We start from the raw sequence: 25,622 nt of genomic DNA, 5'->3' as shown, positions 1-25,622 counted from the left end.
TTGAGCATGTCCCAAATTGTGCATCTTCTCCCTCTCTTATTCCCACTCTTATATTTAACAGAGATCACTTTTCAGTTAAATTTAAACATCTAAGAATAATTGTGTGTTAATTACAGAGTTCAACCAATAGTATTAAGTAGAACTAAAAAAATACTAAAAGGGATAAAGTATTAAGTTGTTCAATCAAAAGTCAGGACAAGGGCTGATCAAGTCATTTTTTCTCATAGTGTCCATTTCGCTTCAACAGGTTTCCTTTTTGGTGCTAGGTTACTTATCAATCCCATTCACAATAGCCACAAAAACAATCACATACCTTGGAATAAACTTAATTAAGGGTGTAAAAGGTCTCTATGATGAGAATTACAAAATCTTAAAGAAAGAAATAGAAGAGGATACCAAAAAATGGAAAAATCTTCCATTGCTCATGGATTGGAAGAATCAACATCATCAAAATGTCCATTCTCCCAAAAAGCAATTTATAGATTCAATGTCATACCAATCAAAATACCAAAGACATTCTTCTCAGATCTGGAAAAAATGATGCTGAAATTCATATGGAGACACAGGAGACCTCGAATAGCTAAAGCAATCTTGTACAACAAAAACAAAGCTGGAGGCATCACAATACCAGATTTCAGGACATACTACAGGGCAGTTGTAACCAAACAGCATGGTACTGGTACAGAAACAGATGGATAGACCAATGGAACAGAATAGAAACACCAGAAATCAATCCAAATGTCTACATCCAACTTATATTTGATCAAGAATTTAAAACCAATTACTGGAGTAAGGACAGTCTATACAATAAATGGTACTGGGAAAACTGGATTTCCATGCACAGAAGCATGAAGCAAGACCCCTACCTTTCACCTTACACAAGAATCCACTTAACATGGATTAAAGACCTAAATTTATGACCCAACACCATAAAATTATAAGAGAACACTGGAGAAACCCTGCAAGATATAGGCACCGGCAAAGACTTCTTGGAAAAGACTCCAGAAGCACAGGCAGTCAAAACCAAAAAATAACAATTGGGATTGCATCAAATTGAGAAGTTTCTGTTTGGCAAAAAAAAAAAAGTCAGGAAAGTGAAGAGGCAACCGAGAAAGAAAAATATAATAAATTTTTAATGTATACACCCAACATTGGAACACTCAACTACATTAAGCAAATATTAACAGGTATGGATATCAAGATAGATAGAAACATAATAACAGTTGGAGACTCCAAGTCTCATTTGCAAGAAGGGATAGATCATCCAGAAAGGAAACAAACGAGTAATCATGGATTTGAAATACACTTTAGATCAAATGGGTATAACTCACACATAAGAGAACATTTCATTCAACAGTAACAGAATACATATTATTTAAAGAGCATAGAGAAAATTCTCCAGGATAGATTACATGTTAGGTCACAAAACAGTTCTTAACAAAATATTTAAATATTGAAACCATATCAAAATATTTTCTGACCACAATGGTGGGAAAATAGAAATCAATAACAGAGGAGATATGCAAATGGAATTTCATCCTGGTGCAGAATTTTTTTTAAACCCATGCATATAAGGGGTCTTCCAAAAGTTCATGAAAAATGTCTCTTATGAAAAGCTGTGTGGACTTCCTTTTTGGCACCAAAATAAACTTTAATTTCTAATTTTACATGGACTTTTGGAAGTACCCTCATAAACATATATAGTAGAATATTATTTAGTCATTCAAGAAAAGTAAACACTAATATTTGTGACAATGTGGGTGTAACTAAAGAGCATTATGCTGAGTGAAATAAGCCAGAGAATGATAAATACTGTGTTGTATAAAATATATGTAGAATCTAGAAAAGCATAAGTGAAACTCAGAAGCAGAGTATGGTGATGGTTAGCAGAGCCTGGGGAATAGGAGACATGAGGAAATATTGGCTGAAGAATGCAACTTTCTGTTAAAAGAATAACTTCTGAGTATCTATTGAACAGTCAACCAAGTCCAGTTAATATGTATTATACTAAGGATTTTCAAAATATTCATGGAAAATGCCTGCAATGACAATAGTTATTCATAGATTTCAAATTTTTTGCACTAAGCTTTTCTTTTAATTGCATATTCTACAAAGTTTTGAAGCTCCCTCATATATTTGAACATTTTAAGAGAATAATTAAGTGTTTCACTCAGGCAAGAAAAGGTAGCTCTGCACTTGGTAGAAGTTTACTATATATTGATGAGTTTGACATCTTTTCATTTGATTGTTTTAATGGCCTTTCTGAACTGTGATCTGTCTGCTTTTTGTCTACTGAACTATTTATTTAGTGAAGCACTGAGCCTTCAACTGTAATGAAAATTGAAAATATGTTACCTCAAAATTTGGTTAAAAATTTACAAACAGAAATAAAAAATAGTTTGATATAATCATTTCACAGGTGTATTTATGTCAAATCATCACATTGTACACTTTAAATATATACAAAGTAATTGGCCAATTTGTTCTCAATGAACAGAGAAAAAATAGAAAAATGTAAAGGGCAAGACAGGTAATCAATGCTGTTCCTTACAGTAGACAATTTTTTAGAAAGATTTTATTTAATAAATATAAATTTCATAGGTACATCTTTTGGGATATATCAGTTTTTCCCCCATATTTGCCCTCCCACTCCCACTCCCATCCTTCCTCTTACTTCCTCTCCCATCCCATTCTTCATTAATATTCATTTTTAATTATCTTTACATGCAGGAAACCAACTCTATACTAAGTAAAGATTTCAACGGTTTGCACCCACACAGACACACAGTTGAAAGTACTATTTGAAGACAAGTTTTACCATTAGTTCTCATAGTACAACACATTAAGAACAGAAGTCCTACATGGGGAGCAAGTGCACAGTGACTCTTGTTGATTTAAAATTGACACTCTTATTCATAAGGGATCACCCAAGGCTCTTGTCATGAGCTGCAAAGGCTATGGAAGCCTCTTGAGTCCACAAACTCTGTCATTATTTATTCAGGGCCACAAGCAAAGTGGAAGATCTCTCCTCCCTTGAGAGAAAGGTACCTCCTTCTTTGATGGTCCCTTCTTTGCACTGGGATCTCACTCACAGAGGTCTTTCATGTAGGCCATTTTTTGCCACAGTGTCTTGGCTTTCCATGCCTGAAATGCTCTCATGGGCTTTTTAGCCAGATCCGAATGCCTTAAGGGCTGATTCTGAGGCCAGAGTACTGTTTAGGGTGTATATCATTCTATGAATGTGGCCTGCTTCACATGTTGGATTGTTCTTTCCTTTTTGATTCTATCTTTTGTTATTAGCAGACACTTGGTCTTATTTATGTGATCTCTTTGACATTTATTCCTATCTTTATGATCAGTTATGCACTTAAAATGATCACTTTACCTAGTAAGATGGCATTTTTACCTGCCAACTTAATGGGATTTGGAGTCCCATGGCAAGTTTTTAGCTTTACCCTTAAATGTAAGTCTGTAGGAATGTGTACTGAACTGTACATATCCTCCCTCTTTTGTTCCCTCTATTATTTTTTACAGGGATCAATTTTCAATTGGATTAAAATACCTAAGAATAATCCTATGTTAAGTAAAGAGTTCAACCAATGGTATTTAGTAAAAAAAGAAAATAGTAAAAATAATAAAATAATAAGCTGTTCCTTGCCAGGAGAAGGGCTGCTCAAATAATTGCTTTTCATAGTGTCAATTTCACCTCTACAAGTTTCCTTTTAGGTACTCAGTTAGTTGTCACAGGTTAGGGAGAACATATGATATGTGTCCCATTGGAACTGGCTTATTTCACTCAGCCATGTTTTCCAGATTCCTCCATTTTGTTGCAAATGACCAGATTTATTTATTTTTTTACCATTGTGTAGTTTTCCATAGAGTACACATCCCATAATTTCTTTATCCAGTCTTCCATTGACAGGCATTGAGGTTGATTCCATGACTTAGCTATTGTGAATTGAGCTGCAATAAACATAGAGGTGCAGATAGCTCTTTTATTTGTCAATTTCATTTCCCTTTGGTAAATTCGAGGAGTGGGATGGCTGGGTTCTATTGTAGGACAATATTCAGATTTCTGAGGTATCTACAAATTGACTTACATAGTAGCTTTACCAATGTGCATTCCCACCAAAGGTGGATTAGGGTATCTTTTTCTTCACATCCTCACCAGCATTTGTCGTTTGTTGATTTCGGTATAAAAGCCATTCTAACTGGGGTGAGGTGAAAACTCATTGTAGTTTTGATTTACATTTCCCTGACAGCTAGTGATCCTGAACATTTTTTCATGTATCTGTTAGATATTTGTATTTCCTCTTTTGAAAAATGTCTGGGCTGGCGCCGTGGCTCATTAGGCTAATTCTCCGCCTGTGGCACTGGCACACGGGATTCTAGTCCTGGTTGGGGCGCCGGTTCTGTCCCGGTTGCTCCTATTCCAGTCCAGCTCTCTGCTGTGGCCTGGGAGTGCAGTGGAGGATGGCCCAAGTACTTGGGCCCTGCACTCGCGTGGGAGACCAAGAAGAGGCACTAGGCTCCTGGCTTCAGATCAGCGCGGTGCGCCAGCTGCAGTGCACTGGCCTCAACGGCCATTGCGGGGTGAACCAATGGAAAAAGGAAGACCTTTCTCTCTGTCTCTCTCTCTCACTGTCCACTCTGCCTGTCAAATAATGAATTAATTAATTTTAAAAAAAGAAAGAAAAATATCTGTTTAAGTCCTTTGCCCATCTCTTAAGTGGGTTGTTTGTTTTGTTGTTGTGGAGTTTTTTGATCTCTGTATTCTGGTTATTAAACCTTTATAAGTTGCATAGTTTGCAAATAATTTCTCTCATTCTATTGGTTGCCTCTTCACTTTCCTAAATATATATATATATATATAAATATATATATATATATATTTGCTGTACAGAAACTTTTCATTTTGATGTAATCCCAGTTGTTAATTTTGGCTTTGGCTGCCTGTGCCTCTGGGGACTTTTCCGAGAAGCCTTTGCCTATGCCTTTATCTTGCAGTGTTTCTCTGATGTTCTCTAGTAATTTGATGGTGTTAGGTCATGGATTTAGAATTTTAATCCATGTTGAGTGGATTTTTGTGTAAGGTGAAAGGTAGTGGTCTTGCTTCATACTTCTGCATGTGGAAACCCAGTTTTCCCAGCACCATTTGTTGAAGAGACTGTCCTTGTTCCAGGAATTGGTTTTAGCTCCTTGATTAAATATAAGTTGGTTGTTTGGATTGATTTCTGGTGCTCCTATTCTTTTCTGTTGGTCTGTCCATCTATTTTTGTACCGGTACCAGGCTGTTTTGAATATAACTGTCCTGTAATTTGTCTTGAAATTTGGTATTGTGATGCCTCCGACTTTGTTTTTGTTATATAATATTGCTTTAGCTATTCGAGGTCTCCTGTGCCTCCAAATTAATTTCAGAATCATTTTTTTAGATCTGAGAAGAATACCTGGTATTTTGATTGGTATCACATTGAATCTGTAAATTGCTTTTGGAAGAATGGACATTTTGATGATACTGATTTTTCCAATCTATGAACATGGAAGATTTTTCTGTTTTTTTTTTTTGTATCTATTACTTTCTTCAATGTTTTATAATTCTCATCATAGAGATCTTTGACATCCTTGGTTAAGTTTATTCCAAGATATTTAATTTTTTGTGTTGTGAATGGGATTGAGCTTAGAAGTTCTTTCTCAGCTGTGGCATTGTCTATGTATATAAAGGTTGTTTATTTTTGTGCATTGATTTTATATCCTGCTACTTTACCAAATGCTTCTATGAGTTTCAATAATCTCCTAGTGGAGTTCTTTGGATCCCCTAAATAAAGAATCATGTTATCTGCAAATAGGGATAGTTTGACTTCTTCCTTCCCAATTTTTATCACTTTGATTTTTTTCCCTTGCCTAATGGCTCTGGCTAAAACTTTCAGTATTATATTGAATAGCAATAGTGAGAGTGGACATCCCTGTCTGGTACCAGATCTCAATGGGAATGCTTCCAACTTTTCCCCATTCAATATGATGCTGGCCATGGGTTTGTCATAAATGCCTTGACTGTGTTTGAGTAATGTTTCTTCTATACCCAATGTGCTTAAAGTTTTAATCATAAAAGGATGTTGTAGTTTATCTAATGCTTTCTCGGCATCTATTGCAATAATCATATGGTTTTTGTTCAGTAGTTCATTAATGTGGTGTATCACATTGATTGATTTGTGAATGTTGAACCATCCCTGCATACCAGGGATAAATCCCACTTGGGCTGTTGCCGTGGCTCACCTGGCTAATCCTCCACCTGCAGCACCAGCACTCTGGGTTCTAGTCCTGGTTGGGGTGCCGGGTTCTGTCCTCCTGGCAGTGGAGGATGGCCCAAGTGCTTGGGCCCTGCACCCCCATGGGAGACCAGGAGGAAGCACCTGGCTCCTGGCTCTTGGCTTTGGATCAGCGCAGCGTGCTGGCCATGGTGGCCATTTGGAGGGTGAACCAACAGAAGGAAGACCTTTCTCTCTGTCTCTCTCTCTCTCACTGTTTAACTCTGCTTGTCAAAAAAAAAATCCCACTTTGTCTGGGTAGATGATCTTTCTAATGTGTTATTGGATTCTATTGCCTTGAGGTTTTTTGACTCTATGTTCATCAGGGAAATTGGTCTGTAATTCTCTTTCTCTGCTTATCTTTTTCAGGTTTAGGTATTAAAGTGATGCTGGCTTTTAGAAAGAATTTGGGAGGATTCTTTCCCTTTCAGTTGTTTTTGATTAGCTTGAGAGGAATTGGAGTTTGTTCTTCCTTAAATGTCTGGTAGAATTCAAAAGTGAATCCATCCAGTCCTGGGCTTTTCTTTTTTAGGAGGGCATTTAATTCTGATTCAATTTCTGTCTTGGTTATGGGTCTGTTTAGGTTTTCTATGTCTTCATGGTTCAACTTAGGTAGATTGTATGTGTCCAGGAGTTTATCTATTTCGGCTAGGTTTCCCATTCTTTGGCATACAGCTCTTTGTAGTAATTTCTGATGATTTTTTTGTTTCTGTGGTGTCTGTTCTTACATTTTCTTTTTCATCTCTAATTTTATTGATTTGGGTATCTCCTTTTTTTTGGCTAGTTGGGCCAATGATGTATCAATTTTGTTTATTTTATTTTTTTAAAAAAAACAGCTCTTTGTTACGGTGATCTTTGGTATTTTTTGTATTAAATTTTGTTGATTTTTGTCTAATTTTAATTATTTCTTTTCTTCCATTTGTTTTGGGTTTGGCTTGCTGTAGTTTTTCTAGATCCTTGAGGTGCATTGATAGCTCATTTATTTGGTACCTTTAAAATTTCTTGATGCCTCCAATTTCTTGATGCACCTATTGTTATAAACTTTCCTGTTAAGACTGCTTTTGCTGTATCCCATAAGTTTTTTTTTTTTTTTGACAGGCAGAGTGGACAGTGAGAGAAAGAGAGAGACAGAGAGAAAGGTCTTCCTTTGCCGTTGGTTCACCCTCCAATGGCTGCCGCAGCTGATGCACTGTGGCTGGTGCACCCCTCTGATCAAATGGCAGGAGCCAGGTACTTATCCTGGTCTCCCATGGGGTGCAGGGCCCAAGCACTTGGGCCATCCTCCACTGCACTCCCGGGCATAGCAGAGAGCTGGCCTGGAAGAGGGGCAACCGGGACAGAATCCAGCACCCCGACCGGGACTAGAACCCGGTGTGCCAGCACCGCTAGGCAGAGGATTAGCCTGTTGAGCTGTGGTGCCGGCCTTCCCTAAGTTTTGATGTGTTGTGTTGTCATCTTCATTTATTTCCAGAAAGTTTTTGATGTCTCCTTTGATTTCTTCTGGCCCACCATTCATTCAAGAGCATGTTGTTCATTCTCCATGTGTTTGCATATGCTCTAGAGATTCCTGAGTTGCTGATTTCAAGCTTCATTCCATTGAAATTGTCTAAGAAGATCTATGGTATGATTTCAATTCTTTTTGTATTTGCTGAGACTTGCTTTATGGCCTGGTATGTGGTCAATCCTTGTGTTCCATGCACTGCTGAGAAGAATGTGTATTCTGCAACTGTAGGATGAAAAGTTCTGTAGATGTCTTTCAGGTCTATTTGGTCTATGGTATAAATTAAATCTGTTGTTTTGTTTTTGATTTTTCTGTCTGGTTGATCTGTCCATTGCTGTAAGTGGAGTATTGAAGTCCCCCAATACTATTGTATTGCAGTCTAAGTCTCCCTTTACATCCTTCAGCATTTAAATAGCGAGTTGCCATGTAATTAGGTGCATATATGTTTATAATAGTTACATCTTCCTGTTGAATTGATTCCATAATCATTTTATAGCACCCTTCTTTGCCTTGTTTAACAGTTTTTGTGACAAAGTCTATTTTTTCTGTTATTAAGATGGATACCCCAACTCTTTTTTGGTTTCTGTCATCATGGAATATCTTTTTCCATCATTTCACTTTCAGTCTGTGTGCATCTTTGTTGGTGAGATGTGTTTCTTATAGGCAGAAACTAGATTTTTTTGAAGATTTTTTTATTTGAAAGTAAGAGTCACACAGAGACAGAAGGGGAGGCAGACAGAAAGAGAGGTCTTCCATCTGCTGGTTCACGCCCCAGTTGGCTGCTTAGCTGGAGCTGGGCCAATCCCAAGCCAGGAGCCATCATCTTCTTCCAGGTCTCCAACTTGGGTACAGGGGCCCAAGCCCTTGAGCCATCCTCCACTGCTTTCCCCAACCATAGCAGAGAGCTGGATTTGAAGTGGAGCAGCCAGGATTCAAAATGGCACCCATATGGGATGCCAACACTACAGGCGGTGGCTTTACTTGCTATGACATAGCACTGGACCCAAGGGTTTTGTTTTTTAGTCTATTCAGCCAGTCTGTGTCTTTTAACTGGGGAGTTGAGGCCATTTACATTCAAGGTGACCATTGATAAGTAATGACTTTGCCCTACCATTTTTCCAAAAGTATTCCTAATTTATACTTTGAACTTTCTTTGATCTTTTATGGAGAGATTTTCTTCCTTTAACTTCTTTTTATTGTTGTTAATGTTTCTGTGTTTCTGGATGTAACACATCATTAAGCATCTTATGCAGGGCTGGATGGGTGGTGACAAATTCTTTCAATTTCTGTTTGTTATGGAAGTCTTTATTTCAACTTCATTCACAAATGAGAGCTTTGCAGGTTATAATATTCTGGGATGACAGTTTTTTTCTCTTAGGACTTGGGCTATATCTTGCCATTCTCTCCTAGCCTATAGGGTTTCCAATAAGAAGTCTGCTGTGAGTCTAATTGGAGATCCTCTGAAATTAATCTGGTGTTTCTCTTGTGCACATTTTAGAATCTTCTCTTTATGTTTGGATGTATGTCCAAAATGGTGCCTGCTCTATTGGCTTGTTACAGGTTGCCATTGTAAAGTGATGGGGGCGAGAGAAACATGTTCATTCCATCCTTTGTGCTGAGTTTGATTACAGTGTAGGTGATGAGGATCTTTTCTGGTTATGTCTATTTGTTGTTCTGTTTGCCTCCTGTACTTGGATGTCCCTTTCTTTCTCCAAACCTGGGAAGTTTTCTGCTATTATTTCACTAAAAAAGTCTTCTAACCTTACCCTCTCTCCATGCCTTCAGGAACCCCTAGAACCCATATGTTGTGATTTTTAAATACTATCCTGTAGATTCCCAACAGCGTTTTTTTTTAGTTTTCAGATTTCTTCTTCTTGTCTTTGGTTTGACTGTATGCTTTGCTGTGTTTTCTCTTCTAAGTCCAATATTCTCTCTTCTGTTTCACTGATGCTGGTTTTAAAACTCCACTGCATTTTTTATTTGTCCTATTGAATTCTTCATTGCATTTTGATTCCTGTTTAAGATCTCAATTTCATGGGAGAAATTTTCTTTCATGTCCTGCATGGATTTCAGTAGTTCATGCATTTGTTTTTGATTACTTTTATGTGATTTTATGATCAATTTTTTTAGTTCCATTTCTTGCATTTTTCCTGTCTCATTGTCTTCACAATCTAGTATTGAAGTGTCATGTTCTTTTGGGGGTATCATGTTGTCTTCCTTATTCTTGTTTCTTGGATTGGTGTGTTTGTTGCTCTGCATTTGTGGAGATGCCCATTGGTTTCTTCTCTCTCTCTCTCTCTCTCTCTCTCTCTCTCTTTTTTACTGTGGTGGCTTTTTTCATTATGCTATGACTCTGTAGGTAAGTGGAATGTCTGCTTTCAGAGAATCTCTAGAGGCTTGTAGTAGGTGTGGCCAGAGAGCTCTATTCAGTTCTCCGAGGTTAAAGATATGCCTAAGGTGACACACCCAGGTTTGGCATGGTAAATTTTCTCTCCCTCTCTTTTTTTTTTTTATCAGAAGGTGATATCAAAATGACCCCCTAAAATATATACAAAAATGTGGCCCCTTAAAGTTCCCCAGAAGCACCATATGGGATGCCACATATGTTACTGGAATTTGGGGTGCCATCGATATCACCATATGCTTATTAATAAACCCCCAATATTAACAAGCCCGAGAGGGTTCTTGCCTAATATTTAGGGAAGAATTCTAAATATCAGCATCAATAAACAAGGAAGCATGGTACATTTTAAGCTTTTATTTAGTGCAAAAGATGCATAGGAGAGTGAGAGCTTTATTTAAGAGAGAGGGGTAAATCTGGGTTCATACCCAGTACCAGGAACCAGCCACGTGAAAGAGCATCTAGGCCAGAAAGCCTAGGGCGGGTGGCCCAACGGCCATGCACCCTGGAGGCACAGGGCTACAACAAGCCCCCTCCTGGAAAGAGGCCAGAGAAAAGAAAAGAAAGGCGGACACACTGTGTCCCAGGCTTTTAACCCACTTCCAAAGGGGAGTGGTTAATTAACCTGATGGGCCAATGGGCACTCAGGTGTGGCCAAGTAGGGGCATAAGGTCACACAGGGGCATGGCGAAGGTATCAGGTAGTGCGTGAGGTCACTTTAGTGCGTGAGTCGAAGGCATGGTCTTCCAGCTCACAAATCTAATCGATTTTAACCTGTATGCCTACCTACTTCAAAGGGAGGTATATTCTGCTCAGCTAAGCTCCTCTCCTCAATGGAGACTAGTGCCTGAGTGCTAGCCCCAGTGGGTATAATATTTGTCTGCTCTGCCCCAAGGACCACACAAAAAAATCTGTGCAGTCCTCAGTTTAAGTTCAGATTCCCCAGCAATGTTTCCCACCAGGAAATCAGGGACCCCTGAGCTGGTTTAGTCTACCACTGAGACTGCTCAAAGTCTCAGGCACACCATGAATCCTACCACACACCCTCAGTTTTTTTCACAGTCCCAGTTCAGAAGTTTCACACAGCCACAAGCTCCTATTGCCCTGTTAGTTCTCCCCACCAGAGTCCAGAGTCTCTGCTTACCTGGTTACCAGGTGCAGACCCGAGTTGGTGCAGCTGTTATGTATGTCCAAAATGGTGCCTGCTCTATCGGCTTGTTACAGTATGCCATTGTAAAGTGATGGCGGGGGGGAGAAACATGTCTGTCCCACCCTGTTTTTTTTCTCCTCTAGTTTGACTGGTACACTTTCCCCTACAGGCTCCAAGTCTGGTTCCCTATAGGATCTTCCTGCTGCTTTTTTGCCAGTGGCTTGGGCTGCTGCGGTCTGCTCTCACCTCACTTTCCAGCGCAGGCACGTAGGCTGTTGGAGTCCAGAGCCCTCCATGCCCTCCACGTAAGTCCACCATGCCCCTCTAATTCGGGTAGAGTTTCCTCTGCCATATTTCTGCAACTCTTCCCTGAGACAACACTATCTCCACTTTTTTTAAACCTTCTTCTCCTGGGCTAGAACAGTAAGTTCCCTCTCTCCTCTGCCATCTTGGACCTCTCCCCAGTAGACAAATTTTACAGTGGAAATAAAGCAGTTCTTTTAGTGACTAAGTTTCACCATGCTGATAAAGGTAAAGTCTTCCAGAATGTGTTGATGTGACCTGGGTGAAGGAAGCAGACAAGAGTTCGTCTTGAGTATGTTTGTGCATTGGGAAATATCTATCAACAGTGAAAGCAAGATGTAAGAAAACATTAAAAATCAGAAGATGTAAGCAACTTCTTCTGTCACAAGTGATTCTTTTTATAATGTACCTATTTCCTCTAGTATATGTTTCTATTTTACCAACACCCGCATATTTGTTGAGGTTCTCTTATTTTCTCCATTGCTAACAATTTTCATTATTCTTTTTTGGGCCCTTTTGATCTCATCCATCTTGAAGGGACACAGCCTAAAGTATGCACAACCCCACAAATAAAAGGGAATGCCATGTTAGAAAACATATCTCCCATTTTGATGCACTTGGACAAACAGAGCACTAAGCAGTCTTCAGGATTGATGTGCACATTCATCTCAAGGCACAAAAGAACCTGTCAGACTTGCTGAAATTATTTAAAACCCAAGTTCTTGGTGTGGATTTCTGTTTGAGCCATGTCTTATAATAAATAGGTTCCAGACACATAGGCAGTCCCAGTAGATTCTACAATGTGTGGACAATATTGTCTTTTTCTGGCAAACAAAGACATAATAACAAAGCAATTGGACAGTGATTGTTTTAAAAGAGTCAGCTGCCTTTAATGCTTGCAATTTTAAAAGGAGAAAAAAGATTTTCATGATGACCCTAACAAATAATTTTCAAATTTCAAATTATGTGTGTGAGGTGACTACATGTACTTTATGAAAAATGCAATTACAATGCAAGTCTATTTTGGTGCCAAAAAATTAAAACCCACACATAATTTTCTCAAAATATGAATTTTCCATGAGCTTTTCATGTACAACTTGAAGCTGAAGCAACATCATATGACTAAGGGCTGGTTATGAAAGTCATACTTGGGCCAGTGCAGTGGCTCATTAGGCTAATCCTCCGCCTTGTGGCGCCGGCACACCGGGTTCTAGTCCCGGTCGGGGTGCCGGATTCTGTCCCAGTTGCCCCTCTTCCAGGCCAGCTCTCTGCTGTGGCCAGGGAGTGCAGTGGAGGATGGCCCAAGTGCTTGGGCCCTGCACCCCATGGGAGACCAGGATAAGTACCTGGCTCCTGCCTTCAGATCAGCGCAGTGTGCCGGCCGTAGCGTGCCGGCTGCGGCGGCCATTGGAGAGTGAACCAATGGCAAAAGGAAGACCTTTCTCTCTGTCTCTCTCTCACTGTCCACTCTGCCTGTCAAAAAAAAAAAAAAAAGTCATACTCATGCCAGTGCCGTGCCTCAATAGGCTAATCCTTCGCCTGCAGCACCAGCACACCGGGTTCTACTCCCGGTCGGGGCACTGCATTCTGTCCCGGTTGCTCCTCTTCCTGTCCAGCTCTCTGCTGTGGCCCGGGAGTGCAGTGGAGGATGGCCCAAGTGCTTGGCCCCTGCACCTGCATAGGAGACCAGGAGAAGCCCCTGGCTCCTGGCTTCGGATCAGCACGGTACGCCGGTTGCAGTGGCCATTGGAGGGTGAACCAATGGAAAAGGAAGATCTTTCTCTCTGTCTCTCTCACTGTCCACTCTGCCTGTCAAAAAACAAGAAAAAAAAAAAAAAGTCATACTCATGAGATGAGAAGAAAAAAAAAAACAGCAAATTGCGCTGGATTTGGTGTGCTAGTGGCTTTATTTTGCCATGTAAATATAAAAGAAAACTGTTTCAATTTATCATAGAGTTATATGTTCATAAATTTCATAAAATGTATCAGAAAAGATGAGGGGAAATTGGAGAGTATGTTTTTAGGAACAGGAAGTCCTTATACATAATTATAAATATTATATGTGGTTGCATATTAGGATTATTTAAGTGATTTAAGTGATCATTGAGCTTTTTTTTTTTTTTTTTTTTTTTGGACAGGCAGAGTGGACAGTGAGAGAGAGAGAGAGAGAAAAAGCTCTTCCTTTGGCCGTTGGTTCACCTTCCAATGGCCGCCGCGGCCGGAGCGCTGCAGTCGGCGCACCACGCTGATCTGAAGGCAGGAGCCAGGTACTTATCCTGGTCTCCCATGGGGTGCAGGGCCCAAGCACCTGGGCCATCCTCCACTGCCTTCCCGGGCCACAGCAGAGAGCTGGCCTGGAAGAGGGGCAACCGGGACAGAATCTGGTGCCCCGACCGGGACTAGAACCCGGTGTGCCGGCGCCACAAGGCGGAGGATTAGCCTATTGAGCCATGGCGCCGGTCGAGACTGAGCCTTTTTTGTGGTGAAATACTATTCTGGGCACTGGAGATTTATCAGTTTCCCATACAAAATGTCCTACTGTCATAGTTTATAATTTAACAGTGAGAGAAGCAGGAATAATTAATACAAAAATAAAGTAGCTATAGAATATGTTGGAAGATTGAAAGCTATGGAAAATAAAATGGAGTGAGTTGCATCAGTGGTATGGCGGAGCTGTTTGCAGCTTTAAAATAGGAATCAGGCTGTCAGTATTTAGTGGTGGTGCTAATTGGGAGTTACCAATGAGAAGGGGAAATTTGACCAAGTCTTTACAGGAAATGAATAAAGACACTGCATTTATTTGAGAGTGTTCTAATGCAGATAGTACAAACTCTCCTAAAGCAGCAGGACACCTGGGTGACTACACATTACCATGAGATTGTTAGGGCTGATTTTGCAACTCTGCTTGTTCAATATTGGTTCTTGTCGTAAGCACTGAGAAGCACCCAGATATACCTTAGTTTACCTTTGATTTTATCATTCTATCTTCCTAACTCACTCATAAAATGAACTGGCAACATTTGAGAGATGAATGAAGGAATTTGTTCGATGCATGATTTTCCTCTGTTTCCCTGTGTTTCAACATTCACTTAACATCCATTAATTGTGTATTATAATGTTGCAGGCACTAATTTTGGTTCTTTGTATACAATAATGAAAAAAATTCATGATTCATTTCCTGCTGGCACTCAGTGTCCAGAGAAGGAGACTGGCAATATCACTAATAACTTGACACCACAACCTAAGTACTTCATATCAGTCATTCAGATTAATACCAGTGTTTTTCACATTTTTTTTCACATTTATCTCTATACCTTTTACAAATCTTTAGTTCACCCAAGTGTTTTCTATCTTTCTAGTTTACTTTTTTCACAACAGTGATTTTCATTTATGTACCCATTCTACTATTTTTGCAAGTCCTCCTACCTTTACACAATGATGTCTAAAGGGGAGAATTTATTCCCCACACCTCCAGCAGATTGTTCTTGATGTACTTGATCTTTTTACTTGTGTCCTGGCTTCAGGATAACTTGGGGTCACAAAGAATTTCTCCTATCAGCCCCTTGTCAAGGAAAACAGACTGTGCCAACCAGGAAGAAGTGGATGTGGTAAAGAAATAAATGATATTGAGCAAATAACTGGCAGAGATGGCTACAGTAAAGCATGGAAGAATTATGATACCTAATTTTTGAATGAAATAATATGCTAATTTCTCTTTGATGGTGATGTCTTGAAATTATGTGGTAGACAATGGAAAAGGATACACCATTTACAGTATGCAAGTACCAAGATGGTAGCTTATTTTAACAAAAACCCCTCTATTCTGAAAATAAAAAGTCATTGCCTCTAATTCTAGGACCATGGACAACTCACATTTACCATTTCCTTCATTGTGAGCATCATCATTACTGTGAATCATTCTCATCAGATAGCATTCATTTAGCTCTCAGCTTATAAAAGATGTTGTGTTATCTTTCTATGTTTATCTCAAACATGTGAGAAATAATGCTTTGGGAGAAATTGGGATATGGGGAGGATAAATGAGTTCTTGCAGGTGTATTTCATTGCATGCCATAAACGAGCTCCTGAAAAGTCAAGTATACATTGAATTTCTGTAAATTGAATCAATTTTAAATGCACTGGGGAAACTTGATATTTAAAAGAACATTGTACTGAATCACTATTGCAAGGACTCCATTTGAATCACAGATGCTTAGTTCCACATTCAATAGTTTCAGAAACTTGTATTTTTTCATGTTGGGCTGTTCTTCAATGTGCTTTGTACTTTTTCAAAGAAAAGTCATTATGAATCCAGGATGATCTTTATTAATGTAAGCATAATAACATCTAGTAATTTTCATTATTACTCATGCAGTCAGATAGATTTTATTTTGGGCTACCCATTTTGGAAAAGTGAGAGAATAAAATCTTAAACAGGGAGAAAAGCTCAGAAATCAAATGCTTAGTGTTTTTCAGAAATATAGGTAAAGTTTTATTCAGGCTGCACACACACAGCACATGGCACATCTGGGAAAAACAAAGACGGAAAGCAGCGCTGCCCTGGAGGAAGCAGAGGTGGGGGCTGCTGCTCTTCCTGCTTGATCAGCTTGGGCCTTTCCTGGGTTCTCCCTCTTCTGAAGGCGGTGCTCAAGCCAGATACTGAGGCAGGTCCCAGAATACCTGAGAGACCGTCACATTCGGGTAACTATTCCCTCTGTATGTCAGTCTTCTCAGAAATGGGGTAATAATGGTCCCTAGTTCTTGATGTTGTGTAGGTTGATTGAATTCGTACCTGGAAAGCACGTGGAACCTACCTGACTTGTACGCATGTGTAGTGGCCCCACACACTGTCTATCTGTAGGAGGCTCTTAACATTTCCCTTGTAAGAGATGCCTTCATGGAAAATCTTGACCCAGAAGCACATCTTTTGAAATTCTACCCTGACTCCTTAATTTTCACTTTAGCAATGACCAAGCAATGGCTCTGAGGTGTGAACTTACTTTCCCGAAGTCAGGCAGGGCAGATGCATAGCTCTTGACGCTGGAGGCCCTCTGGAGAGGATCGCCCACAAAACCCTGCCTTACCTCCAGAGGCCACTGGTATTTCATTCCAGGGACCCAACTGTGAGACAAAATAAAGTTCAATTTAGAATAAAGTTCCTCAGCCTCAGCGCAACTGACATTTCGAGTCAGGTAATCTGTTGCTGTCGGGGGCTGTGCTGTGTATTATAGGATGTTTACCAGCACCCCTGGGCTCAGGATGCCAGGAGAACAAACGTGTCTTCAAGCATTGTGGAATGTCCCCTCGGGGTTGAAATGGCAGGTCTATGAGCATCACTGCTTTAGTGCAGGAACAAAAGATGCTCCCAGGAGCACTCAGGAAGTGATACAGCCCCACATGGAAGCTAAGACCCACAGAATGGCCTGTGATGCCAACCTCACTCCTGTCGTGTGTCCCGCCAACAATCTCCCTGAGGGATCAGGAGTCCAGAATTGGAGGGTCACGTGGCCTCCAGTGTGTGGACTGTGTGCTTATGAGACAGTCACTTACCAGGGTGATGCAGAGTTCCCCAAAATGGGTCTGAAGTTCAGCCTCTCGATATTTAAAATGGACACAGGGTTACTCATCTGAAGCATATCAACATATGCTTGGCCATGTAAATGATAACCTTGCGACCTTGGGAATCAGACAAAATCTAATTTTTCCTAAAGTACATGTGTTGATTGTAAATTCAGCTCTGAGAGTTCTTTGAGGCTGAGACCAGTCCATACTTAATATGCACCTCCCTTCTCTCCTTTCATCTTCTCCCAGCCCCTATTTTATACAGGAAACTCGCAGTCAAAATACAATTTTTGTTGTTTTTATAACGAACATGACAGGATGTGTGTCTGGTGGTGGGTTGGGAGCACAAACTCAATCTATGGAATAGAACTTTCAAAAATAGTAATAAATTATTTCCCATCAAATATTGATTTTTCTATTCCCATGCATACCGCTTCCTTAAAATTTTAACAACTCTGAATTTTGTGCAGCACAATTTGGCTTATAAAACTGTTTTACATATATTACTGCATTTAACACAAAAATATTTGAGTGAAAATGAATTCAAAGAGATTAATTTCCAAGATAATCCAACCAGTAACAAGCAGACCATTAATTCAGTCCAGATCCTGAGAAGCAAAATCTATGTATTTTTCAAAACATTACATTTTCTTTTAAAATAATCACCATGAGGGGTTTTATTTCAACTGCAATGCCATTGTTCAGAATCCTTTTGGAACTCTTTGGAGGCTGCCTTTAGAGCCTGTGGCACATTTCTTTTTTAATATCTTCAAAGGCCCTTATCCATCATACTTTGAGGATAGACTATATACCCCTCCCCTTTTAAAAAAAAGTCAGAATTGTTAAGTTAAATATAGCTTTGAAACACTGAAACATTTTCTTACAAAGTTTATAATTTGACTCTGAAAGCAATGCCACAAAATAAGAACTTGTAAAAATATTGAGTAATAGTTAAAAGAGTGGTCTGAAAAATATTTTCTTGGTAGCGTAATTTTCTTCCCAGAAGTCTTTAATGAATTGACCCTATGAAGATAAGGAGGCCTCAAGCTTTAGGGACAATTTGGACCAAGATGTACACTGGAACAAGTAGAGTTCCAGATATGGCAACAGGCTCGAAAGAACTCATTCATTTATACCAGGGTGGACATTCACTTGCTTTGGAACATCAGACAGCTGCACTGTCATGTATGCACGTTCTGAGCCTGGATTCTCGACTCACTGAGCACAATACCCGATGCTATACTAATTTGCTAGATTAAATGAGACTAGCCAACTGAATATGGGAAGGTTAGTTGAATGTGTTCATAATCAGTGATGCATTTAAAAGTGCAAATTCATACAAAGCAAAAGGACCATTATTTTGAAGCCTGCAGGAAGAGACACAAACTTGATAATACTAAGCTGATGTGTTGGCAGTTTCCACTATTAACATATGGTAACTGACAACAAGGTCCTTCAGAAAGCTCCTGCAAATTTCCCATTATCTTTAATTGCATTTTTACATGAACTTTTTGAAATACTTTTGTATGTTTAAGTGTGTGAGTTGTATAATATTTAAATTAGCTAAATGAATCATTTCAACATACTCCATAAGCATGCATAAGTGAAAAAATAATTTCAAAATTTTCCCTAAGTTATAAAAATTCTAAAAACTCTTTACAGAATTCTTAGCTTGTACAATTTAAATATGAGTGATGTAGGAAGACATAATTCAGTGTGAAGTTTGATGTATATATTTGTTTAATTTTAGTAGGGCATACTTTACAGTCTCACCTTTCCTCCTTTGGGATTTTTTTTCCCAGAAAAGCTCATGGCCTTTGGGACCTGTACCTTGAAACTCCTCAGCAAAGTTCTGATTAAGATCATGTGCCAATGAAGCAAGGTGCATCCTTACAATTCAAATTCACATGGTAAATAGCACCTTAGTTAGCTAACTATAGATATATTCTTTTAATGGTAATTGGTGCATTCAAAAACATTAACCAAAGACTTTTTGCAAGGAAATAGGAGCCTTGTCTGTTTATCTAAGGCACTTACTTATCAAGTTGTGAGAGCCAAGATCAATTTAGGCATGCTCTGACTTTGCTATCTGAGAATTAATTTAGGATAGGATTACCACTCAGGCACTTTTGGTCATTCAGTAAGTCAGTTCTTATAAAACCTCCACTTAGCCATACTTATGGAAGATCATGTATGATTACAGAATCAGAAAGATTAAGAATTTAATGGAAAGCCAAGACACTCTGGGGAAAAAAAAAAAAACACAAATGAAAGATCTCCGCGAGTGAGATCCCAATGGAAAGAATGGGTCATCAAAGAAGGAGGTACCTTTCTCTGAAGGGAGGAGAGAACTTCCACTTTGACCATGGCCTTGTCTAAATATGATCAGAGTCAGTGAACTCAGGGGGCTTCCATAGCCTTGGCAGTTCATGACAAGAGCCTAGGGTGATTACTGAGGCCATAAATAAGAGTGTCAATTTGTTAAGTCAACAACAGGAGTCACTGTGCACTTACTCCTCATGTAGGATCTCTGTCCTTAGTGTGCTGTACATTGAGATTTAATGCTATAACTAGTACTCAAACAGTATTTTTCACTTGATGTTTCTGTGTGGGAGCAAACTGTTGAAATCTTTACTTAATGTATGCTAAACTGATCTTCTGTATATAAAGAGAATCAAAAATGAATCTTGATGTGAATGGAAGGGGAGAGGGAGTGGGAAAGGGGAGGGTTGCGGGTGGGAGGGACGCTATGGGGGGGGGAAGCCATTGTAATCCGTAAGCTGTACTTTGGAAATTTATATTCATTAAATAAAAGTTAAAAAAAGAATTTAAATGATGTCTAGTCACCTTTTAAGGGAATGGTTTCCAAACACTGCTCAGTGGGCCCATGCCAGTCTTCTTCATACAATTATAGGAGAATCTTCATAACTGTGTAGCTGCCCATGTGGCCCTAAGGAGCTAATGTTTTAGTAGCTATGAGAGAGAGTCTGTAAATCTACATTTTTACCTACCAGGCCCAATGACCCTGATGTGCAATGTAGTTCTAGAATCACTGACATGGTCAGCTCCCCTATTATGTAGGTAAACTTTCCCAGGGTCAGAAAAAGCCAAGCTCTCAGTCATATAGACTCACTGCCAGCTCTCCTTCCTCCACTTCAGGTCACATTCCTGTGAAATTGTTCACTACTGTGTGACTTTGTAATACTGTCTGGTTGGCTTCATGGACCTAAATTATCAGGCCTTAGGTGTTGAAACTCATTAACAGAAACTTGAAGGTCCACTCTGTCCCTGACTCTGAGAAAAATTCTGTCCTAAGGCAGTGAAAATATGAAGAGCCCCTAACCAGTAGCTCTGCATCCAGTTCAATTGCTGATTCCTATATAGCTTACTTGTTTCAATTCATTTGATCTGACAAACTTGTAAAAACAATGTAATGGCTATCACACCAAAATTGTGAGTTTTCTCCATTTCTCTTCATATTTTCAAAGTTTTAATTTTATATTTGTTAATAACATGTTAAAGGCTGATAGTTGTAAGAAATTAGTAAACAATAATTACATAGAGTATATGCTGAATAACCATATAAACTGTGATGGGAACTTGGCTTCTGCATACTACTTAGTACCATGCATTACAGAGGGTAAATGCCCAAAGTAGATTTTTGAATGAGGGTGCCAGTTTAGGAATGCATCTCAACTCCCATTCAGCAGATGTGTCCCAAACTTTTAGCAGTGCAGACTTGCTGGCAGAGCCAGGGGTGCAGACAAGTATCTATTGCATGAGGTGCTCTGCCCACGCAGGAACTGCCAAGGGTTGACTTACAGGTCTCTTTAAAGTGAAGCTCATGTCTTGGAATTTCATGTACTTCAAATATGATCATGAATATGGCCTTTAATACAAATGATGCTTATTCCTAGCATTTCCCCATCTGGCAGGGTAAAGCATATTATTCTGGAAAACACTAGAGCCTTGACAAATCGGGGCTGTTTTTCCAACAATATCCTCACTAGCTTTCAACACAATAAAATATTAAAATAACAACAACAAGCAAAAAAAATACCTAACTCTTCTTTCAAGAGAAGGATGGGGCTTTCTCCATAAAATATACAATATTCCCTTCACCTGTGCATTTGCATATGCTAGATCCTCTGCCTAAAACTTTCTGTCATCCCCCCTCCCATCTGCAATCTACCTTCCACCCACAGCCTCCCCACCCCACTCCCCCACACGTTTTGTTCATTTTTACTTATTAATTATATAGACCGAAGGGGTTTTTTTTTTTTTTTTTGAGGGGGGAGGGAGTCTTCCCTCATCTTCTGGAGTCCAAGAGTTTGCTCTTCTTTATGTCTCCTTGGTGCACCCCATCCCCAGCTGCATTCATCCTTCTGCGTCATACTCCAGACAGACTGCAGGTTCTGTGAATGTGGGTCCTGTGTGAATTGTTATGACATAACAAGAAGCAGATTATTTGTTCTCTGTTCCAGTTTCTGACACAGAGCTCCTAAAACACTCATAACTCCATTTGCAATAGGTCTGACAGGAGCACCTTGTGTTATAGCACTAGGACTCAGTACTTCATTCCTGGTATGAGTGCTCCAGAGAGCTTTAGGATCTTTAGAGTGGTAGAAGCATAAGCCAACAATAGGACTAGTGGCTGGGATCCCCATATGGCTTCTGTAACGAAGTTGTTTGCCAGAGAAGCCAACCATGTTCCTCTGGGGGGTTGGGAATTTTAGACCCCCTCGTCCAAACCTACAGGGAGGGGAGAGGGGTTGGATGTTGAATTCAGTTATCAATGACCAGTGACAACCAATCACGACTGTTTAATGGAATCTGCATAAAACCTCAAGCTAAGGGGTTTGGGTATCTTTAGGGATGCTAAATGTAGCCATGCACTAGAAGGATGTTGCCCCCTCATTCCATGGGGACAAAAGCTTCTGCACTCAGGATCTTTTACATCTCACCCTTTGTTCCCCTTCATCTGATTTCTCATTTGCATCCTTTATAATGAACTGGTAAATGTGTTTCCTTGAGTATTGTTGAGTCATTAGTGCAAGCTATCAAACACAAGGAGGGGGTTGTGGCAACACATCATTTGTGGCCAGTTAGGTAGAACTAAGAGTAACCTGGGAGTCACTTATGCAAGTGGCATCTGAAGCATGGTGTGATTTGGCGGGACGTGGCCCTTTACATAGCTTTGAGACCGGTGCCGTTTACAATATCAGAACTGAAGAAAATTGTAGGACACCCAGTTGTGTCCACAGAAAACTAGCGATCTGCTTGGTGTGGAAAACCTACATTTTCAGAGCCAACAGTATTATGAGCAGAGAAGAGTTTTTCGTGTATTTATTTGTAATCCAACCTTAAGAGTCTCATATGTGCCAAGCTAAGCATTTTCTTTTTCTAGGGACGTTATCTCCTCTCCTACACACACAGATATTAAGGGGGAACTTTCCCTATCACTTTATTATGAAAACATCATTCATCATGAAAGAAATAGCTTTGAGCTGATATCAATCAATGACAATTTCATATGTTTACACAAGTCAATAACATAATTAGGGTTTTTAGAAGCAAAGAAAATCATAGATTTAGTCATAATTCCTGATGATATAACCCCGGCATTGCAAGTATTTGAGGTCATGGTAAACAAAATTTTAATGATCAATTTACTAAAAGCAGTAAAAGACTGAAAGCGGTTATGCTGTGAAGATGTTAGTTTTAGGGAAAGAATAGGAAATAGAATTGCCATAACTCTGGAAATGACCGCATGTGGTTTGAGTACTCGTATATAGATTTAAAATGGCTGCATCTCAACCCAACAGGATGGGAAAGTGATGAACTCTGAATAACTGAGCAGGACTGAGGAATGACTCCCACAAAGACTCCATGCTGATGTGAAGAATGCATATAAAAAGGATGAGTACAACTGCAAAAATGTGAGTAGACAATTTTCTAAATTATTTAAATCAACATCTTAGCGATATACATTCTGTTTGTAACATGTAGATGAACCCAAATGAACAGATAATATAAGTAGAATTTGATGATATAGGTAGAATTTGACTATTTTATTAACATCCTGAAAGCTGTTTTTACATTTATGTTAACCAAAGGATAATAGTGATTTTCTTATTATAAAATGAAAGGTTATATTGTTCATGAAAATACTTTATGTTGGAGAAAACACAATCTGTTGTTTTTGGAGGCACTGAATACCACAATGACTGATACAGGATCTAGGACTGTAAGATTTGCCCTCCGAGTGCTCCATTTAGAACCACATATTTTCAATATCTCAAAACCGGGAGGATTCCCCCAGGAGACTCTGACTATGTGGTTGTCAGAGTCACTGCAGTTGTAAAGGCCTAACTCACTCTTTGCCACCATCACCCCATTTGCTCATAGAAGAAAAAAGTTCATTTTCCCACATCAGTTGTGACTTTGTTAATTATAAGAACCCAACCAAACTGAATTTTAAAAATGGAGTAACAGTTCAAGTTATTGGGAAGTCTGAATACATGATTATCTTCTGCTTCTACTCCATCAAAGCCACAGAAGACATTACCAGGTCCCTGTTCCCCTGATCTCTTAACTTCTTTTCCCTTCTTGTGTGGCCAATCCTCAGACGGGTTATCTCCTCGTATTGAAACAAAAGAGAGTAGCTCAAAGCCTAAAGTCATCTTAACGTATAATTCAATAGGAACACATGTGTGCCCTCTCTCAGCTCATGTCCAAAGTGTGCCCTGTCCCTTGGGCCAAGAACAATGGGAACACAGTCTTTCCCTGTCCAAGCATACCTGTTTCATCTCTGTGCATCTTCTTGGTTTTAGTGTTGTCATTTTCAAATCCCCAGCGTATCTCCTGGCTGGGGAAAAAACCAAGTGAACATCCTAAAGGAATAAAAAATCTTCCTTCCTCAAAGAGGAGCAGAAGTTCATCAGTGTGAAGAAGAATGAATGGTTGCAGGCAGGAAAACCAACAGAGGCTCACCCTATTTTTTCAGTTTCCTCCTTATTACAATATTCTATGTTCATTGTGTATTACTCAGAATAACAGGAAATAAATGTATCACCAAGAGTCTCAGTTCTAGAGATACCAATTTGAACTTCATTTTGTGATGCTTCATCCTAATTTTTTTCTATTTGTGTTAGTTTTATACAATGTCAATCATACTATGGATATAAATCTGGTGTCTCCACATAGATTAAGTATTTTAACCATATGGTATACAGTTTTTTATATGGAATCTTGATGACTACATTAAAAATCGCCCCATTTGATATACTCATTGCTATTTCTTACTTGTGTGGGTTGATCTGTCTTGTTCTCTGTCTTCTTGTCCTCCTCAATCCTCTACTCAACACTTTGGTAATGAGTGACCTCCACATGTTTACTGGGACTTCACTGTGGCTCAGTCCAGCTGCCCAGTACTCATTCCAAGACACAGCTTCAGCACAAGATGTTGCACCGAAGCTGTTCTTTCTAGCTGGCCTGTAGCTGCTGCATCAGCTATCTGCTGAGACAAGTTGGAAGGTGGCTGGACTGCTGAGTCCCAGATTATTATGCCTTCATAGCCACTGCATGCAATAGCAAAATATTCATTTCTTCAAAAGTTAGATATAATAAGCCCCTGTTATATACTGGTCATTATTACCACTGCTGTGAATACAACAGTGAACAAAAACTTGTATTTTCATCTTGCTCACAGGCTAGTGAGAAAGATAGACAGTAATCAGCATCACATGTCAAATTATCACTGTGGGAAGTGCAGTGAAGCAGAGAGGCATATAGAGCTATGAGTGCTGATATTAGAGAAATTTTATCTATTCAGCAATGTCTTTTTCCAGGTAAATAGTGGTTGAGTTAAAGCCTGAGGGAAGAGTGAACAGTAACTAGAAAAATAGTGGGATGGGAAAAAAATTGAGAATGCAGAAGAATCCCCTGATACGCTGGCGCCGCAGCTCACTAGGCTAATCCTCCTCCTTGCGGCGCCGGCACACCGGGTTCTAGTCCTGGTCGGGGCTCTGGATTCTGTCCTGGTTGCCCCTCTTCCATGCCAGCTCTCTGCTGTGGCCCGGGAGTGCAGTGGAGGATGGCCCAAGTGTTGGGGCCCTGCACCCACATGGGAGACCAGGAGAAGCACCTGGCTCCTGCCTTCGGATCAGCGTGGTGTGCCGGCTGCAATGCGCTGGCCGTGGTGGCCATTGGAGGGTGAACCAACGACAAAAGGAAGACCTTTCTCTCTGTCTCTCTCTCTCACTGTCCACTCTGACTGTCAAAAAAAAAAAAAAAAAGAATCCCCTGATACTCCAACTCTTTTTCTTAAAATTGTACTCTTCCTCGGGTACCCTTAGTAAGACAGGAAGTCAGAAAAAGGTTCCCTGAGAAGGTTAAGTT

At 39.7% G+C, this 25,622-nt stretch overlaps 1 long non-coding RNA gene across 1 annotated transcript in view; it reads left to right on the top strand.

Annotated features, from left to right (window-relative positions):
* The window catches only part of LOC149123713 (uncharacterized), a 593,545-nt gene extending 570,408 nt beyond the window's left edge, over positions 1 to 23,137 (top strand). The window contains exon 7 of the long non-coding RNA XR_016214009.1: positions 23,048 to 23,137. This is a non-coding gene — a long non-coding RNA (uncharacterized LOC149123713). The remainder of the gene's footprint in view (positions 1 to 23,047) is intronic.
* Positions 23,138 to 25,622: the final 2,485 nt, after the last annotated feature.

This window comes from Oryctolagus cuniculus, chromosome 10, assembly GCF_051225735.1.
Source record: "Oryctolagus cuniculus isolate XC-2025 breed Fujian yellow rabbit chromosome 10, ASM5122573v1, whole genome shotgun sequence".
Taxonomy (NCBI): Eukaryota; Metazoa; Chordata; class Mammalia; order Lagomorpha; family Leporidae; genus Oryctolagus; species Oryctolagus cuniculus.
Note: the sequence above shows the minus strand (reverse complement) of the source record. Positions and strands in the feature narration are given on the sequence as shown.